The following is a 9,721-nucleotide window of genomic DNA, read 5'->3' as shown; positions in this document are numbered from 1 at the left end:
AGTCATGTACATTATAGTTATGACACATGTTTTAAAAAATACTGTCTCCTTAGAAAGCAATTTTCACACATATAATAACAAACAATTAGCATGACTTCCGAATTATAGTAAGCTAATGAAATGTAGGTCTCACAAAAAAATGATATGCAAGTCTGAGTACTCTACAATAGCAAATTATTACATTGCAGGACTCTCCCCACCATTGACTTAGTTTTAATTTCATGTAATAGTAACAAATTGCACTGAGGGTTACCAAACAAAATAATTTGTTCTTGTTATGCATAATAACAACTATAATTAACTCCTAAAACAAGTATTTTACAATACCTAAAAGTGTAGAATCTAGGAAAACATATCTAACCTACCAATAAAGGCTAAATTTTTGGGACTTTAAAGAGTAGCTTCCAAAATCAAAGACTTGACCATAGTTAGTTCACTAGTTCTACAGAGGATACTCCACAACTTCAATGGCATTGATGGTTGACCCAATGTGAGAATACCCTTACAATTTCATAAGTTACTTGAACTGTTGCATTAAGTTAGGTGGAATGGGTGGTTCAAGAAAAGTTTTACTAAGTTAGGTGGAACAGGTGGTTTAGGAAATGTTTTACATAAGTAATGATTTTTCCTTACCACCCACTCCTCCTATCTTGAAACAATTGTTCTTCTCCTATCTTGAAACAACTATTCTTGACATAATTTTTTACCTACTCTTTATGAAATAGTATCATTTATACTTTTCTACATTAACCAAAAATCATGGTTTACTGAAGTTGCGACCTATATTAGAGTAGATCACATACTTCCAGAAAACATAATTTTCTTCTCATTCATTCATTTTGAATAAGGGCAACATCTTGTAGAGATCCTTTGCCCTAGAAGAACAACAAATTTTGAAACACCATATAAATACTCAAAAGGTTGAAAAGGTTAGAATACGCAACATAAAAGAAAATCTAGACAAGAGGGCACCCTGGAGACATTAAAAGCCATATTCATTTCCTCTTTGATAGACAACCTACTAGATACAATCAACCTCACCTACTGCAACTTAAGGAAAAATTCAAACAAGCCCTAATAAGAAAAATAAAATATCATACTCTAAATACAATGAACAAGGAAAACAATGAATACATTTGTCTCAAAAGGAAGGCAAGAAAGTGGCAATTTCACAATGGGTCATCTTGATATTATCCAATACAATCATCATTGACAACCCTTGAATGAAATCAAACCCATTAACAAAAATAGAATCAATGAAACTAATAAAAACCTTATAGAGAGAGAATAAGGGCTCTGATTATGGGTGGTGATATAAGAGTCATCATCAAGGTTTTTAGCCATTATGCCGAACGAGACCTTTGTTAATTCATGGGCATAAGAAGCTTCATGGGCATTTCAATGCTGATCAAATGGAAAAATAAGGCATAATATTGGAAAAATAAATAAAATTGAAGGAAAACCCTTCAAATGTATATTCAATAGTTTAGAAAAACAAATAGATTCGTGCTTAGCTAAAAAAAATAGATCATAAATACAAATGGGTTCTAGATAAAAAGCCACATGCACAAGCTAAAAAACCTCTCTAGTATCATCCTTGCAGAAACCTTTCAAAAAATCAGCTAAAACTATTGAAATAGGGGCAAATATCATTCCAAAATGATTAAACCCTTCAAATATAGATTGAATAGTGCAAAAAATTATAAAGATTGAACATACATACAAAGGAAAAGAAGCCACTCATGCAAGCTGAAAAAGCATAAATGTCCACAAAGAAAACAAGGAAAACAATCATACTAGAATAAATAAACCCACAAAGCCAAAAACCTTTGCAAAATTTTTTTGTGCCAGAAAGAATAAACCTTATTGTGTGAAAAACTTACAGACTTGATAGATTATAGTATTTGGAAAATTAAGATAGGGAATAAGAATGACCTATTCTAATTATAGCTTTTTTTGGCATAGACATATGCCCAATTTTGGAAAAATGGAATATGTCATCTAATTCTCAATTTCATTTGTGCGTACCAAATGGAGAATATGAGACACATTCTATTTTTCTCTTCCTATTCCACTTGTATTCCATCAACCAAATGGGCCCTAAGGTATTTCAAGTTGAATGTGATGCAAGTGGTAGTGCAATAGCAGTTGTATTAAGTCAAGAAGGTAAACATGTTGCTTTCTCTAGTGAAAAGTTGAATGATGCTAAAAGGAAGTATTCTATGTATGATAAAGAGTTTTATGCTATTGCTCAAGCATTGAAGAAGTGGAGACACTATTTTATTCCTAAGGAGTTTGTGTTGTACACTGATCATAAAGCTTTATAGTATTATTAAAGTCAACATAAATTAGAGACATATGAAGTGGGTTGAGTACTTGTAGAGTTTCACATTTTTTATCAAGCATAAGAGTGGAGTTACTAATAGAGTTATTGATGCATTAAGTAGAAGATGTTCTTTATTAACTGAGATAAAGGTTGAAGCTCTTGGTTTTGATGACACGAAAGAGCTATATGATATTGACCCTAATTTTTTTGAGGTGCGGAGAGTGTAGAGCACCAGAAGGTATGTTGTTCAAAGGAATTTAGTTGTATATCCCTAGAAGGTCCATAAGAATTAATTTGATTAAGGAAAAGCATAGTGGTGGATTGGCTGGACATTTTGGAATTAACAAGACATTGAGTTTGCTGAAGGATAAGTATTATTGCCAAAAATGTATAAGAATATTCAAAAATTTGTAAAGAGTTGTGGAATTTGTCAAGTTTCAAAAGGAGTAAGTCAAAATTGGTTTGTATACATCTATTACTATTTTCGAGAAACCTTGGAGTGACATTAGCATGGATTTTGTTCTTGAATTTCCTAAGACATTGAAGGGGTAAGATTCTATATTTTTGTGGTGGATACATTCTCCAAAATGGCTCATTTCATACCATGTAAGAAGACATCAGATGCTGAGCATGTTGCTAAACTTTTCTTTAAAGAGATTGTGAGATTGCATGGATTACCAAGAAGCATTATTTGTGACAGAGACAACAAATTTGTTGGTTATTTTTGGAAGACTATTTGGAAAAAGATGGGTACTGAGTTGAAGTTTAATTCTACATTCCATCCACAAACAAATGGATAGAAAGAGGTTGTGAATAGAAGCTTGGGTAATTTTTTGAGATGTTTAGTGAGAGATAAGCCAAGTAATTGGGAAATAGTGTTGGTACAAGATGAGTTTGCATATAATAGTTCTATGAATAGGAGTATAGGGAAAACACCTTTTGAGATTGTTATTGGAATTTAGCCTAGGGGTATATCAAATTTGAGAGATATTGTTGGTGAAGAGAAGAGAAGTGTTGTAGGGGAAGAATTTGCTGATTTTATGGAGTCTTTGCATAAGAAAGTGAAGTTGAGGATGGAACAAAGTAAACAAAAGTATAAGGAGAATGCTGATAAGTCTAGAAGACATCATGATTTTGAAGTTGGTGATGAGGTGATGGTTCATTTGAAGAAAGGAAGATTTCCTATTAGAACATACAATAAGCTGAAGATGGAGAAGTTTGGACCTTGTAAGATCTTGAAGAATTTTAACAATGGTAATGCTTATGAAGTTGAGTTACCTGATGACATGGATATATCTCCTATATTCAATGTTGTTGATTTATATAAGTATCATGAGTCAAATGATGAAGTTGTTGTGTTAGACGATTATCCTAAGAAGCATATTGAAGAAGTTGAAAAGGTATTGGGTCAAAGAGTTGGTAAGAGCACAAGAGAAAAAGATTACTATGAGTATTTGGTGAAGTGGAAGAATAGACCAGTCGAAGATGCTACATGGATTTCTCAATCTGAGTTGGATTTAGTTCAAGCTGTGACACTTGCATGATTCAGAGTTTTCCTATTAGAACATATAGTAAGCTGAAGATGAAGAAGTTTGGACCTTGTAAGATCTTGAAGAAGTTTGACAATGGTAATGCTTATGAAGTTGAGTTACCTAATGATACAGATATATCTCCTATATTCAATGTTGCTAATTTATATAAGTATCATGAGTTAGATGATGAAGTTGTTGTGTTAGATGATTATCCTAAGAAGTATATTGAAGAAGTTGAAAAGGTATTAGATCAAAGAGTTGGTAAGAGCACAAGAGGAAAAGATTACTATGAGTATTTGGTGAAGTGGAAGAATATACCAGTTGAAGATTCTATATGGATTTCTCAATTTTGATTTGGATTCAACTTAGGTTGTGACACTTGCATGATTTAGGAGAATCATTCTTTTCTACTTTGGTTGTCTAATGCAGGAGCATCCTCGATTTCTCTAATATCTTACATATTTTTAGTTTTGTAAAGTTTCAAAATCTTACATTGCTGAGTTCTCAGTGGTTGCCGAGTTCATAGTTGTGGTCAAGTGATCTCTGGTTGTCGAGTTTGTGTGGTTGCCAAGTAACCTCTGATTATTGAGTTCATGTGGTTGTCAAGTTCATGTGGTTGCCAAGTTCATCTGGTTTTTGAGTGATCTTAGGTTGCCAAGTCATCCTTTGGTTACCAAGTTTGTGTGATTTCTAAGTGTTTGTTTAGATGCTGAGTGCTAGCATCTCATGGAGCCTTCATTTGTCAAGTTTTCTGTGTCTGGTTCTAGTTTGGGCTGATCTTGCACAAATTTAATTTTGATATAGGTAGTTAATATTTGATGTGAGACAACTTGTGGCTTTGCATGCATTTCATGTAAGGTTTAATTTTGTGATAGGTCGACCTGTGGCCACACAAGTATTTAAGGAGGTCTAGGATTGAGTTTTAGAGGTAGAACATATAGGATTTAAAAATGGAAGCATAGGTGTCTGAAAATTTGATTTGAAGCTATATTATGGATTTGAATGTATTTTGTTTCTGGTTGTAACCTAGATGGCCTTATAGCTAGGCATTGTATGCCTAAAATGTGAGCACACTTCTATGAGTCATTATATTCAAGATTACTCAAAAATGAGGTCTCAAATGGCGACTCATAGCTTTCTATTCATAGAGTGCAAGGATTTGTAATGGAGGCCCTTAGCTTGACCTAGTTTATGCCCATGCAAGTACACCATGAAACAAGAGATTCAAGGATCCAAAAATATGCATGAAAATGAAAATGAAAACTAATCTAAATGATAACAATGCAAAAAAAAGCAAGATCTAATCTATGAAAGCAAAGATGACTCTAAACTAATATGCAAATGTAATGATAAAAGTCCATGATAAAAGCCATGGGTGCAAGACAGAATGAGACAAGAAGATAGAAGTTCTCCACAAAAGCTTTAGCATTCAAAACTTCTTCAAAATTTGCTCTCCAATCCTATAGCATAACAATAGCATCATCCTAGGTATCCAAAATGAGGAGAGGGCTCTCCCTTATAAAGAAGATTGGACGATCTAGATTGAGAGGAAAAAGATTTAATCAAGGGTGGAGAAATAATGATCCATGTGAAATAAGGATCCACCAATGAGAAAAGAGGAGTAGTTGAGAAGAAAGTGGAAAGAGGATAAAGATAAGTCCCACTTAGAGATATGTGCATTTAAGTGTAGAGAAAATAAATAAAATATTTATTTAATCTTTATTTAATTTTTTTTTTTCAAGTGGGTTTAATTTATTTAATTAAAAGGGAGCAAGTTCTTTTAATTAAATAGGAAATATTTAATTAAATTAAAAGAGGGGTTTTTCTCTTAATTAATTAAATATGGATGAATTTAATTAAAAGAGAGGTTTTCTTTTAATTAAATGGAGAATTATTTTATTTAATTAAAAGAGAGATTTTCTTTTAATTAAATATGACTTAGGATAAAATGATCAACCTTAGAAATAAAACAAATTGAATTTGATCAAGGAAATTGATTTAAATTGATTTAATAAAATATTGCAAACCATTGATTCAAGAAATTTGATAAATTGATAAATTGAATAATGGGGGCCCATAGTCTAGGCGACCATTTTAGGGTGCATACATTTGCCCCTCTTTGACTAATGTGTGATTGATTTGGGAACACATGTAGTCAAAGAAAGAAATTGAAGTGTGAGGTCGATTTGGGATCACAAAACAACCTAGATGTGTGGTCAAATCGGGAACACATTAGGACAAAGAATACAAATAAATTTTGACTTGAAAAAGTCAAGGATAAAATTGATAAAACTGAATCAAAGATTGAATTTGGTAATTACTGCCCCCTCGTGATCGAAATTGAAATGAGATAGAGGAGAAACGACAAATTGATAAATTTGATCAAATCGAACAAAAGACAAGGTTCTTGAGGTATAGAACCAAGGTAGATCATCAAGCATGAAATATTATGCCCCAAAAGTGATTTGGAAGAAAAGAAGTGGGGTAAAAGAAAATGGAAGATAGAAGTTTGAAAGATATAGAAAGAAATAGAGAAAAGAAAATGCCCCAAAATCAATCAACTGTTTAAGATAGAAATTTTGATTGAGATCATGAAAGAAGATAAGGAAATGAAGCTCCAAACATGACCACAGTTGATTAAAAGTCTACAATAAAGATGAATGGAAAACCCTCTCAAACTCATAATGCATCCTAAAAATGCAAACTAATATGAAGTCTAATAATGCAAACTACATGAAAATGCAAAGGTGTACTTGCAAAAGAGCAACTATAACATAGGATTTTTGTGTTCATCATTCATTAGAGAATGTAAAAGAACTTATTTTCATCATTGGGCCATTATTAATAGACATCGAAAAATCACACAATCATCACTAGTCACAAGTGCAACTATGAAGATATGAATGTAATTTATCTCAAATTGGAATGTGGAAAGATTCTAACATAAACATCAGTGACATAAAGGTCAAGATGACTTCGATGTTAGCTTACCCAATTTAATGTAGCAAAACCATGCTCGCATCAAGGCATAGATGCCAAAATGACCATAAGAATAGTTGTGCAAAAACAATCAAGGATGATGCCTCAAATCTCCTAAGTGTTTCAAGGGGACAACAATAGACACTCTAGAGTTTCAAGACCACACCCACAAGAAAAAATAAAATAAAAACATGTCCCATGCCTCAAGTCCTCTAGCGATGCATCATGGAGAGACTTATCAAACAAGGACACTCAACAAAAATTAATAATAGTCAGCAGACAAATAAAAAATCATGACATAAGTCAAGCATTAAGTGTTGCATTTAAAATTTAATTGTGTTAACTGATATTGAGTTCTGAGGATAAGGATCAAATGCTTGCAGGAAGGGAAGATCACATGATGATACTGGGTAAGACCAAACCAATAAGTGTTGAAAAACACTGGATATCAACGGTTGTATTGAAAAATACAATTGGGGTGGTGTTGAAAAACACTGTTTGCGAGGTGTCCTAAAGACTAGCACATCCACGAGACCAAAGCTAACATAGTTATGCTCCCTAGAGAAAGACCAATTCCAAATCGAGGCAACAAGGACAAGGCGTGATGAGGAAAGACTAAGTGTCGAGGACATGCGCTAAGAAATAGGGGTGCAAATGCCTCAAGTAGCGCTCGCTTCCAAGTTTTCACCACTTGGATTATTATTTTTAATTTTTTTTTTTAAAATTTTTTTTTTGAAATTTTGGAATATATAATTTTTTTGGAGCTACATCAAAGTTCCTATTGCTAGGTTGTCACTAAGAAGATCATTTTTTTAGGACATTTTTCAATTTTTAGACTTTTTTTACAATATATCATTTTTTTGGATTTTTGAAATATATCAAATTTTTTGATTTTTTTCAGGATCAATAAATATGTACAAATAATATACAATGCCCCCAAACAAAAACAAGGACCAAACTCTCAAGCATAATCACATCGTGCAGTCCCAATGTTTAGCAAGGTAGAGGACATGATGGAGCAACAAGCTGATAAATATGATGGATAAGGAAGGAGTGTATGAAGCAAGTGAAAGTGATCTTCAAGGACTGACTCCTCAAGAGTACCCAAGCTAGGAAAAAATTGTCATGTAAAGAACATTTGGACAAGAAATGAAAGGCCAGTATAGGATAATTCAAGAAAGCATAATGTAAAAGTGGGAAAGATGCAATCCAAAGGAGTAGACATGTCAAGAGGCTTCATAGCATCATATTTTACTTCTTTTTTAATTAGATCAAGACCAAAGGGGTAAATGGGAAAAGGATAGCGAAAGACTAGAATGGATGGAGGAAAATAGATATGAAGGCTAAACATGAAAGGAATGAAAACAAGATCATCATATGATAGCTCACAAGATAGCCAAACATTTGTGTATAGGTCAACATTTTCAAGATCAAAGAGAGAAGATGGAATGAATGAAAGATGTAGAAGAACTACGCATGATGCCTAATTGTCAGGTTTTCATCATGGTACTTATCCAAGGTGCCACAAGGGAGTGGTTTTCACCATAGGATGAATTTATTTCTCTTTACTTTTGCTACCAAGGTGCCTGATTATCAGGTTTTCACCAAGGCACATTTTCAAATTTTTTTCTTTTCTTTCTTTTTTTTTCAAATATATATATATTTTTTTTGTGGAAGAAGTCAAGCTTTTGAGATAATGCTCCTTGAAAGTTTAAACCATGATATACAAAGGATTTGAAATGACATGCTCAAAGATGCTGATAGGAAAAAGAGGATGGAAGACAAAAATGGAGGATATGGCTTTATGCAAAGCGAGTGAGATTGGAAGATGGAGAAAAAGTGAATGAAGGAATAAGTGAAGGAATATATTGAGTGAATAGAAGAGGTTTTGGTTTAGGCACATGGAATGGAAGAATTCTTTTGGAAGAAGATGAAGTGGAATTCTTTGGAAGCTTCAATGTCAACTTCAATTGTTGTTCAATATTAGACTCTCTCAAGAGAGACTTTGGAATCCATATAGCCATAGGCCTCTTTTCATTTATTTTTGATGATTTAGAGATAATATCTTCAATGATGGATTTTGGAATCCATACTTGTCTTATAATTTTTTTCTTAGATATCTCTTTTGACTTTATGCCCCCATGTCGATTAGAGGAGACATGGTGGTGTTTTTTATATGGATTCTTGAATTGCTTCTTTTTCTTGTATTGAACATTCAAGTTACTTCCAAAAGACTTGGGACTTGTGGAAGAAGAAGGATGATATGATTGGTTTAGGTGAGTGGGTGGATGAAAAGGATTCAAGGATATGCATCTATGTTGATCTTGAGGAAAGATAGGAGAGGGAGGGATGTAAGAATCCAAGATGGATGATGAATTAGGACAAGTGGGAGGGGAAAGTGAAGGGACATAAGGACCCAATATGGAAGGAAAATGTGAAGGATTTAGTATTGGTGGGGGAGGTCCAAGGATGGATGTGGAAGATGCAAAAGGGTAATCAATAAGTTCATCAACATCTATATCACAATCAAGGACATCAGCATCTTTAGAGTGAGCATTAGGATTTTCAACAGGATCATGAATATCTTGAATAGGAGCAACTTCTTTGATAGGATTACTTAAAGCTTGAGAAGACTGAGGAAGAGTAGAAAGTGGAAGAGAACATGGTGTGGTAGAACAAGAAGATGGAAGACTTTGATCTTGACAAGGATCTTTGGATAACATAAGCATAGAATTGTTCTCTTGATTTTCAATAGGCTCAACATTGGAAGTAACAACATCATTTTTAATAACCTTAATGGAAGTATCATTTTTGGAAGGAGCAAGTGTACTAAGGTCATTTTTATTGTCAATAAGCTCAGTGGTGCAAGCAATATCTTGATCTT

At 33.3% G+C, this 9,721-nt stretch overlaps 1 non-coding gene across 1 annotated transcript; it reads right to left on the bottom strand.

The window, feature by feature from the left end:
* Window positions 1-1,291: 1,291 nt before the first annotated feature.
* Window positions 1,292-1,378, bottom strand: LOC149566658 (small nucleolar RNA Z43). The gene has a single exon (XR_016363176.1). It is a non-coding gene; the product is annotated as a small nucleolar RNA Z43 (small nucleolar RNA).
* Window positions 1,379-9,721: the final 8,343 nt, after the last annotated feature.

Source organism: Cupressus sempervirens, chromosome 3 (assembly GCF_028749045.1).
Source record: "Cupressus sempervirens isolate cs-2001-9-10 chromosome 3, ASM2874904v1, whole genome shotgun sequence".
NCBI lineage: Eukaryota > Viridiplantae > Streptophyta > Pinopsida > Cupressales > Cupressaceae > Cupressus > Cupressus sempervirens.
Note: the sequence above shows the minus strand (reverse complement) of the source record. Positions and strands in the feature narration are given on the sequence as shown.